Genomic DNA, 12,020 nt, shown 5'->3' on the forward strand with positions numbered 1-12,020 from the left:
GAACTATTAAATCACCTTGAAGGATTTCGCCTAGAATATGTTATGAAGAAATCATTCTTATCTTGGTTCCCCACGTTTCTCCTTCTGATTTATTGAACAAAATATACATATATATTCTATAAAAACATCTGTGGTTGTAAATACATGTTACTTAAAGATAATTCTATCAAGTCATAATTGGTGGTAATGGATTTCAGGATCTGAAAAGAGCTCAAATGTTTGATACTCGCATGAGATCTCCAAGAAAAACTACTCACAAGTGAACAATTTAGGCCTTTCTAAAATAACAGTATTCTAAGTCAGCCAGAAGCCAAGGTACTATGGCTAGTTTCTTCTAAGAAACCTCTGAGCCATGGGATTCAGAGAAAATGTCTCTACGTGTCTTTAGCTAATGCAATGGAAACCGTCTGTTATTTTCTTAATCATATATTCAATGCTAGGGATTCCTTGGCCTTGAAGATTCTACTTGACTTTAATAGTGTGGCCTTTGTCAAACGGTGTGGAAGAAAACTCCTGAGATTCTACAGGGCCACATGTCCATCTGGGTTTGATTTAGTTAATCTCTCAAGTACTTGTGTTCAATCTTTCAGACACATGGTTTTGCTTCTCTACTTTTCAAGTAAGTTCTGTTTACTTAGGCAGATGTTACAAATTTGCTCTTAAAATATTGCAAATGAAATATATAGAAAATAGATAACTAATAAGAAACTGCTGTATAAAAAATATATAGCAGGGCTTCCCTGGTGGCTCAGTGGTTGAGAGTCTGCCTGCCGATGCAGGGGATACGGGTTCGTGCTCCGTTCTGGGAGGATCCCACATGCCGCGGAGCAGCTGGGCCCATGAGCCATGGCCGCTGGGCCTGCGCATCCGGAGCCTGTGCTCCACAACGGGAGAGGCCACAACAGTGAGAGACCCACGTACTGCCAAAAAAAAAATATATATATATATATATAGCAAATGAAATAAAGAAATCCTTTATAGTAGATTTGAAAGTAATGTGAGTTTCATTACTGATCACAAAGACAGACTAATCTCAGAATTCTATGCAAGTGTTCAAGAAAAAATTTCTTTAAAAACTTAAAGATATTTTCCCCCTCCACTTTCTCGTATTTTCGTCTGTGACATTGCTGCTACACCTTAGCGACATCCCACATATCTGGACACTTCTGAGCTCAGATTCATTCTTGGCCATAGAAAATGAGAGTAACCTTAGCTTTTTCCCAGTTCCTTCAGTGCCTCCATTAAACCAAAACTCTATTGTGAGAGAAGTACTACTAAAGCATCCTAAGAATTTCGTTAATTAGGCATGTGGGTCCCCATGAATTCACCATGAGGCAACATTAATTGATAGCACTTAAACCTATCCAGTTAAGACATTTTAAAGTGATGCTTTGAGAATATACATTATGAATAGAAAATATTTTTAAATTATTATGCAGAGAATACCTAGGTTTCTCCTTCCGTGTTTAATCAATTCCTTCAAAAAGGTATGAACTATGAAAAAAAATTTTAAACCAAATAAATTGTTTTTCAGTTCATCCATTCACGTGTTTTGTTTTTTAAACATCTTTATTGGAGTATAGTTGCTTTACAATGGTGTGTTGGTTTCTGCTGTGTAACAAAGTGAATTAGCTATACATATCCATTCACATTCTCCACCATCTACTTTGCTGATGACTCCACAGCTATGCGTCCAACACTCATTTCTCCAAAATAGTCCAGCCCCATATTTTCAACCATCTGCACTATGACTCCACCTGGGTATGATAGGAACTCATAATTATTACTCCAAAAGAAATCACATTATCAGGTAATCTATCCTGCCTTCAAGTGTCAAGGAAGGCAGGATGCTTGCCCTCAGTACTCAAAATGTGATCCGATCATGAGCAGTGCTGACATATTATCAGGGACCGTCTTAGAAATGCAGAATTTCAGGTCCCACCCCAGGCCCACTCAATCATGGTCTACATTTTAGTAAGAACCTTAAGGTAATTTTTGACACATTGACATTTGAGAAGCACTGAACTAGACTATGTGGGTTTTAGACTGACAATATGGAGTTTGTTTTCCACTTCTATAATTTATTGACTGTGAGATCATGAGTGAATTACTTAGCCTCTCTGAACCTCAAATTCTGTGTAAAATAAGGATAATGATACTTCAAGTGGTTCTTACAAATGTATCCAAGAAAGTGTTTTGTGTGTGTGTGTGTGGCAGGGAAAATTAAATAAGCTAGATATATAAACTATTAGGTTGAATGGTCAGATATTGACCATTTCCTGTGGTCCAACTTCACCTGGCACAGTAAGCTCTAAATGAACAATAGGTTATAGCTATCTGTATTAGTTTCCTAGGGCTGCCATAATAAAAGACTGCAAACTTAGTGGCTTAAAACAATAGAAATTTATTCTCTCATAGCTCTGGAGGCCAGAAGTCTGAAATCAAGGTGTTGTCAGGGGTGGTTCTTTCCAGAGGTTCTGAGGGAGACTCTGTATTCGCTTCTGATGGTTGCCTGAAATCCTTTTTTTTTAAAAATTTTTTTTGGAACATAGTTGATTTACAATGTTGTGTTAGTTTCAGGAGTACAGCAAAGTGAATTAGTTATACATATACATATATCCACTCTTTTTTAGATTCTTTTCCCATATAGGCCATTGCAGAGCATTGGGTCAAATTTCCTGTGCTACACTAGGTCCTTATCAGTTATCTATTTTATATATAGTAGTGTGTAATATGTCAATCCCAATCTCCAATTTATCCTTCCCCCTCCTTACCCCCTAGTAACCATAAGTTTGTTTTCTATGTCTGTAATTCTATTTCTGTTTTGTAGATAAGTTCATTTGTACCCTTTTTTTTAGATTCCACATGTAAGCGATATCATATGATATGTCTTTCTCTGACTTACTTCACTTAGTCTGACCATCTCTAGGTCCACCTATGTTGCTACAAATGGCATTATTTCATTCTTTTTCATGGCCGAGTAGTATTCCATTGTACATATGTACCACATGGCAGTCCTTGCAATTCCTTGGCTTGTAGATGCCCCAGCCTCTGCCTTTATCTTCACAGGGTGTTCTCCCTGTGTCTCTGTGTGTGTCTTTCCTTCTTTGTATAAGGACACCTGTCTTTTGATCTAGGGCACACCTCATCTGAAGATCCTTTTTCTAAATCAGGTCACATTCTGAGATTTTGGGTGAACATAAATTTTGGGGGGACACTATTCAACCCCATTACAGAGCCCTTCCTTCTTCCCTTTCAGTGATACTGGTAACACTAATGTTAAAAACTCAGAGTTATTTTTGTCTCTCCACTCTCCCATATTTCTTATCCAGTAATCCCCCCTTATCCATGGGGATACCTTCCAAGATCCCCAGTAGATGCCTGAAACCACAGACAGTACTGAACTCTACATATACTGTTTTTTCCTGTATACATACCTACAATAAAGTTTAATTTATAAATTAGGCACAGTAGGAGATTAACAATAATAATAACATAGAACTATGATTATAAAATTATACTGTAATAAAAGGTATGTGAATATGGAGCCTGTGCTCCACAACTGGAGAGGCCACAACAGTGAGAGGCCCACGTACCGCAAAAAAAAAGAAAAAAAAAATTTGTACAGTACAAAATATTGTACAAATTTAATACCTTTTCCATCTTAACCACGCACTTATCACACACTGTAGCAGAGACTTTTGCAGTTTGAGGCGCGATGGCAAAACTAGCGTGAATTTCTTTTTCCTTCACGTTTTTACAGGTGGAAGATTCCTTCTTACTGTGGATCTTAGCAACCTCAGCATACGATTTTGTTTTCCGTACGAAGTCGAAACTTTCACCCTTTCACTTACAGGCTTTTCCCTTTAAGGCTTCTCTCTGGCATATCCAGATTGCCAGCATCACTATTCTCATGCTTTGAAGGCCATTATTAAGTAAAATAAGGGTCACTTGAACACAGGCACTGTGATGCTGTGACAGTTGATCTGGTAACTGAGACAGCTACTAAGTGACCAATGGGTGGGATACGCTCGACAAAGGGCTGATTCACATCCCGGTGGGACAGAGCAGAAGGGAATGTCCACGATTTCATCACAGTACTCAGAATGCCCACAATTTTAAATTTATGAGTTGTTTATTTCAGGAATTTTCCACTTAATATTCTGGACTGAGGTTGACTGCAGGTAACTGAAACCATGGAAACTGCAGAGAAGGGGAGACTACTGTATTCAGTTGTGCCCAAATCTGGTGGTTTCCTTCTTCAAAACATTTCTCAGATTTTAGTAACTTGGGGCAAGGCTTCTGCTAAGCAACAACAGAGCAAGCAGATCATTAACAGAATCAAAGTTGAGAAAGGCTCCCCCATTGGGTGAAAACAGCCCCAAGGGCACAGGGCTTGATAAACGGATAGAATCTCTGTTGGCACTAAAGGCACCTTTTCCCCTGGTATGGGGCAGCCCTGCTTTCAGTACCCATCTACCTTCTCAGTAGGGTACTCACGGGCAGTGAATAAACTCTACAATGTATGTAGTATCCTTGAGCTATAAAATGAGATATACTGGATACTACCATTTATATACAAATAGAGAGAACAAATTGTGGGAAATGCATCAAGTAATAGCCGTTGTCCTCACAGCAGACTCTAGCTCTGCCTGCTGCCCATTTCCTAGAATAGGCATATATTAACTTAAAAGAGAGAAAAACTAAGCTAAACCTTTTTTCCAGTATCTTAGAAAAAAGCAAAAACTGAGTGAATAAATAAACTATCAAATGGATTATCTAACAAATGGAGCCGAGTCCAGACTTGGAGAGCGAATTCATGGTTACCAGGGGGAATGGTGGCAGGTAGGGGGAGATTGGGAGATTGGGATTGACATGTACACACTACTGTATTTCAAATAGATAACCAACAAGGACCTACTGTATAGCACAGGGAACTCTGCTCAATACTCTGTGATAACCTAAATGGGAAAAGAACTTGAAAAAGAATAGATACATGTATATGTATAACTGAATCACTTTGCCGTACACCTAAAACTAACACAACGTTGTTAATCAACAATACTCCAATATAAGATAAAAATTAAAGAAAATTTTTTCTGACCTCTCAGAGATGTGCTGACGGTTCGACTACTCAATTTGCATATACGAGCTTACAGTCCATAAGGCAAACAATAAATTGATGATCATTCAAATTTTTAAAAAATGGAGCTGAGTCAATTGGCTGACTGAAAACATAATATTTAAGGTAAAACTCTACGTGCCTCTTAAAAAATCAGAAGAAAATATAGATAAAACGTTTAATTGATATCTGGATTTTCTCAGTATCAAAGCAATGGAGTGTTTCAGTTATCTATTGCCATTTAACAAACCACCTCAAAATTTAGTGCCTTAAAACAAACACAGTCTTCCGAGAGTCTCTGAGTTGATTGAGATCAGCTGGGTAGTTCTAACACTCCAAGTGGTGTTGACTAAGCCTGCTGAAATCTGGAGACTCAACAGTGCCAGGACTTCCAAGCTGTCTCTTTCCTGGGGCTTGCAGTTGGTGATGGCTGCTGGCTGGGAGGTCAGCTAAGGTTGTCAACTGGAGTGCCTCAGTTCTCCCTGATGGGGTTTTTCATGTGGCTCGGCACCTCACAACATGGCAGCTGGGTTCCAAGGAACCAATAAAGGTGAGCATTGCAGATCTCTTTAATTTTTTATTTTTATTGAGCTATAGCTGCTGTACAATATTATGTAAGTTTCAGGAGTACAACGTAGTGATTCACAGTTTTTAAAGGTTATACTCCATTTATAGTTATTATAAAATATTGGCTGTATTCCCTTGTAGCTTATTTATTTTATATGAGAATTACCGATCTATTAAGGCCCAATGTTGAAAGTTACAAGATATCATTCCCTATATTCTATATGCTCCATGTCAAAATAAATCACAAGGCCAGCCCAGATCCTAGGGGAGAGGAAAGAGAAATAGACACCAACTCTCAGTGGAAGGAATGGCATCTTTAATCCATCACTAGCCGAAATAAGGAAGGAAAAGCTCAATGACTAAAATGATAGCAAAAAACTCTGAATGTCAGATGTCTTGTAAAACAATAAAATAAAGGACAAAATGAGAAAAAAAATCTGCAATAAATAGGATTAATAAAAGCTTACTTTAAAGCCCTCAAGTATAGAGACTTATGTTCCTTGATTCATAGCACATTATTTTTCCCCCTTTATTAATGACTTCTTTTATTTTACTTATTTTTTTGCTCTTCTTTTTAACTCCCACATCTGTTTCTCTCCATAGCACAGGCCACCAGCAGAGCTACTGTACTGCATAATTCCAGGAATTGTGCTGTATGCAAGCAGCCTTGGTACCCCTTCTAATACATAATATCTGTATCTTCAAATATGTGTGCAACCTCTTAAATATGTAGTATTGTTTTGTTACGGCTTTTAACATTTATTTATTTATTTATTTATTTACTAGATTACCACTTGATTATGAACGGATACAACTCAGGAACAGCCAGATGGAAGAGATGCATGGGGCAAGGTATGGGGGAAGGGTGCCATGAGCTCCATGCCCTCTCCAGGCGCCCCACCCTCATAGCACCTTCCTGAGTTCACCCACCTAGAAGCTACTGTTACGATTTTAAATGTACATACATGGTGGAGTACTTTAAATCTCACGCTTCTTCCTATGTTTTTCTCTCAACAATGTTCTTGGGATGTATCCATGTTGCTTACTCACATGTACTTGTCTGCTCCTCACAGCTGTGTATTCCATACTCTGCACTCACAACATTTGATTTAATATTCCCCTAGCAATGGACACCCACTTTGGCTGCAATCTCCTGCTACCACAGTGATACTGGGATGTAAATCTTTCACTTATTGCCTTTCACTCTAGCCAACACTTCTGAAGGTTGGGTTCTGCAAACTGCATTTCCCAGATCCCCTTGCCAGCTGCCTCTGGTTATGTTCTTCCAATAGAAGGTATTGGCAGGAGATCACACAAAGCATGAGGAGGGGTGAAGGGCCTCTCTTCCTGCTTACAGCTTCTACTGGCATTCTTCCATCAGCAGCTGGCCTTTAGGGCTTCAGCCCAGAGCTTTTATCGGAGATGTTAGCAGCAGCATCACACCTCCTGGGAGCAGAAGATGAGGACGCTGTGCAGCAGCTGGTACCCCTTCAGTGGTCCATGCACCAGCCTATGGCACCTTCTTCTCAGAGGTCTCGGCACCAACCCTGAAGAGCCCTTCCTCAAAGCCCCTATGTTGTGCCACACGACATTTTTCCTTTTGTTCCCCCAGTTCTAGAAATGGCAGCTGCTACCCACAGCTACTAATCTCTGAGTTACCCCAGTGTTTTCTGATCTCTTTTATCCTTCCAGCACCTGTTTAATCAACTCCCTGTATTAAATACCCCAATTTGAAATGCTAGCTTAATTTTTATTTTCTTGTTTGGATTCTGACTGATTCATCTTCTACTGCCCTGTGCAATCTTTTTAGGGAGAGGAGTGGGATCATTGGTTTATAGGAAATATGCACACCTACTTCTTCAAAATACCTCTAAAGTCTTTACCAGTGTGGCTACCATACTTATACTCCCTCATCAGTGAATGAGAGGTCCCAGCCTGTCACATTCTCATCAATATGTAATATTATCCACTGTCTTAAACTGGGGTCATAAAGTGTTATTTCATCTTGGTTTTTGTTTGTTTGTTTTTTTGTGGTACGCGGGCCTCTCACTGTCGTGGCCTCTCCCGTTGCGGAGCACAGGCTCCGGACGCGCAGGCTCAGCGGCCATGGCTCACGGGCCCAGCCGCTCCGCAGCATGTGGGATCTTCCCGGACCTGGGCACGAACCCGTGTCCCCTGCATCGGCAGGCGGACTCTCAACCACTGCGCCACCAGGGAAGCCCTCATCTTGGTTTTAATTTGCTTTTCTCCCGATTCTTAGAGAGTTTTAGCTTTTCTTCATAAATTTATTACTCGTTCAGGCTTCATGTTCTTTCTAGTATATCTCCTTTGCTTATTTTTTTTAATGTTTTTACTGCTGACATAGAAGTTTGCTGGAGAATATAAATATTAAACCCTTGTCAATTTTAGACTTCACAAATATATTCTCCCATTCTGTTATCTGTTAGCTTTGTCATATGTAGTTCTCTGAACAGAAATCTTTAATATTATATAGTCAAATCCAGTGCTCTTTCACTGCATAATTTTTGCTTTTAAATCAGGTTCCTTTGGATCTAATTTTTAAGTCCCCTATTAGAGCTCAACACTTCTTTTCCTGTAAAGATCTTGTACACTCATTGCCAAGCCCTTTCCTGGTTTCTGTCTTGCTATTCTGGATGTTTTACCTTACATTATATTTTCTAGTTAGTTGCTGTTGATAGAGAGAAACATACTTGATATTTGTCAGTTCGATCTTTGCTCTATTTACTATTGCTGGAAAATATGTCACTCAAAACTTAGGGGAGGGCTTCCCTGGTGGCGCAGTTGTTTAGAGTCCGCCTGCCGAGGCGGGAGATGCGGGTTCGTGCCCCAGTCCGGGAGGATCCCACATGCCGCGGAGCGGCTGGGCCCGTGAGCCATGGCCGCTGAGCCTGCGTGTCCGGAGCCTGTGCTCCGCAACGGGAGAGACCACAACAGTGAGAGGCCCGTGTACCGCAAAACAAAAAACTTAGTGGACTGAGACAACCATTTTATTCTGCTCATGGATTGTGTGGGTCAGGAATTCTGACAGAGAAGAGTGGGGATGGTTTACCTCTGCTTCTTGTTATCTGGAACCTCAGCTGAGAAGACTCAATGACTGCTGGTGACTTTATAGCTGGGGGCTGGAATTACCTGGGTGTGCCTTCACTCACATGTCTAGTACTTGCTACTGGCTGTTGACTGAAACCTCAGCTGATCTTTTATTCAGAAGACCTACAGGTGGCCACTCTATTTGGTCTCTCCCCCTGGGCTAGTTTGGGCTTCCTCACAATATGGTGCCTAAGATCCTTGGAGGCCAAGAAGGGAGTGGGTAGGCTTTTTATGACCAAACCTTGCATATCACATAGCATCATCTCCACCATGCCCTGTGAGCCTAGGCAGCCACCAAGGCCCACCCAGTGTAAGAGTAGAGGACTAGATCCCACCATTTGATGGGAAGACTATCAAAACATCTTCAGGCCTATTTCAAAACCACCAAAGTCTGCCCTCTGGCCTCAGTATTATTATTTACAGTTACTTACATCTCTCCCACATAGAAAATACACTCACACTCTCTCAAGGACTCGCCAAACTCTCATGCCATTATGAATCAGGCTCAGAATCCATCTACATCAGATGCAGGTGCACTTAAGTTTCTCAGGTGTAGTTCCCTGAATGCAGCTCCTCGAGCACTGTTTTTATGACCTAAAGAGTGTATTAGCGGAGGACCTTCAAGATGGCGGAGGAGTAAGACATGGAGATGACCTTCCTCCCCGCAAATACATCAGAAATACATCTACATGTGGAACAACTCCTACAGAACACCTACTGAATGCTGGCAGAAGACCTCAGACTTCCCAAAAGGCAAGAAACTCCCCATGTACCTGGGTAGGGCAAAAGAAAAAAGAATAAACAGAGACAAAAGGATAGGGATGGGACCTGCACCAGTGGGAGGGAGCTGTGAAGGAGGAAAGGTCTCCACACACTAGGAAACCCCTTCACTGGTGGAGATGGGGGGGGTGGCGGCGGGGAAGCTTCGGAGCCACGGAGGACAGCGCAGCAACAGGGGTGCGGAGGGCAAAGAGGAGAGATTCCCGCACAGAGGATCGGTGCTGACCGACACTCACCAGCCCGAGAGGCTTGTCTGGTCACCCGCCGGGGCGGGCGGGGCTGGGAGCTGAGGCTCGGTCTTCGGAGGTCGGATCCCAGGGAGAGGACTGGGGTTGGCTGCGTAAACACAGCCTGAATGGGGCTAGTGCGCCACGGCTAGCTGGGAAGGAGTCCGGGAAAAAGTCTGGAACTGCCTAAGAGGCAAGAGAACATTGTTTTGGGGTGCCCGAGGAGAGGGGATGGCAAGATCCTTTTTGACCCACCTCCTAGAGAAATGGAAATAAAAACAAAAATAAATAAATGGGACCTAATGAAACTTAAAAGTTTTTGCACAGCAAAGGAAACCATAAATAAGACAAAAAGACAACCCTCAGAATGGGAGAAAATATTTGCAAACGAAGCAACTGACAAAGGATTAATATCCAAAATATACAAGCATCTCATGCAGCTCAACATCAAAAAAACAAACAGGGCTTCCCTGGTGGCGCAGTGGTTGAGAGTCCGCCTGCCGATGCAGGGGACACGTGTTCGTGCCCCGGTCCGGGAAGATCCCACATGCCGCGGAGCGGCTGGGCCCGTGAGCCATGGCCGCTGAGCCTGAGCGTCCGGAGCCTGCGTGTCCGGAGCCTGTGCTCCGCAACGGGAGAGGCCACAACAGTGAGAGGCCCGCGTACCTCAAAAAAAAAACCAAAAACAAAAAAACAAACAACCCAATCCAAAAATGGGCAGAAGACCTAAATAGACATTTCTCCAAAGAAGACATACAGATTGCCAACAAACACATGAAAGGATGCTCAACATCACTAATCATTAGAGAAATGCAAATCAAAACTACAATGAGGTACCACCTCACACCAGTCAGAATGGCCATCATCAAAAATCTACAAATAAATACTGGAGAGGGTGTGGAGAAAAGGGAACCCACTTGCACTGTTGTTGGAAATGTAAATTGATATAGCCACTATGGAGAACAGTATGGAGGTTCCTCAAAAAACTAAAGATAGAACTACCATACAGCCCAGCAATCCCACTACTGGGTATATACCCTGAGAAAACCATAATTCGAAAAGAGTCATGTACCACAATATGCATTGCAGCACTATTTACAATAGCCAGGACATGGAAGCCACCTAAGTGTCCAATGACAGATGAATGGATAAAGAATATGTGGACCTAGAGACTGTCCAGAGTGAAGTAGGTCAGAAAGAGAAAAACAAATACTGTATGCTAACACAAATATATGGAATCTAAAAAAAAAGGTTCTGAAGAACCTAAGGGCAGGACAGGAATAAAGACGCAGACGTAGAGAATGGACTTGAGGACACGGGGAGGGGGAAGGGTAAGCTGGGACGAAGTGAGAGAGTAGCATGGACATATATACACTACCAAACGTAAAACAGATAGCTAGTGGGAAGCAGCCACATAGCACAGGGAGATCAGCTTGGTGCTTTGTGACCACCTAGAGGGGTGGATAGGGAGGGTGGGAGGGAGATGCAAGAGGGAGGAGATATGGGGATATATGTATATGTATAGATGATTCACTTTGTTATAAAGCAGAAACTAACTTACCATCGTAAAACAAATATACTCCAATAAAGATGCTAAAAAAAAAAGATGTGGCACATATATACAATGGAATATTATTCAGCCATAAAAATAAACGGAACTGAGTTATTTGTAGTGAGGTGGATGGACCTAGAGTCTGTCATACAGAGTGAAGTAAGTCAGAAAGAGAAAAAATACCGTGTGCTAACACATACATATGGAATCTAAAAATATATATATATATGGTTCTGAAGAACCTAGGGGCAGGACAGGAATAAAGACGCAGATGTAGAGAATGGACTTGAGGACACGGGGAGGGGGAAGGGTAAGCTGGGACGAAGTGAGGGAGTGGCACTGACGTATATACACTACTAAATGTAAAATAGATAGCTAGTGGGAAGCAGCTGCAGAGCACAGGGAGATCAGTTCCCGTGCTTTGTGACCACCTAGAGGGGTGGGATAGGGAGGGTGGGAGGGAGACGCAAGAGGGAGGGGATATGGGGATATATGTATACGTGTAGCCGGTTCACTTTGTTATACAGCAGAAACTAACACAACGTTGTAAAGCAGTTATACTCCAATAAAGATGTTAAAGAAAAGAAAAAAAGAGTGTATTAGCAACAATTCAAAGACTTGGGGCACTTCCTCGGGACATGGGATTCGATACCCTTGAAAGGAC

The sequence above is a fragment of the Phocoena sinus genome, chromosome 5 (genome assembly GCF_008692025.1).
Source record: "Phocoena sinus isolate mPhoSin1 chromosome 5, mPhoSin1.pri, whole genome shotgun sequence".
NCBI lineage: Eukaryota > Metazoa > Chordata > Mammalia > Artiodactyla > Phocoenidae > Phocoena > Phocoena sinus.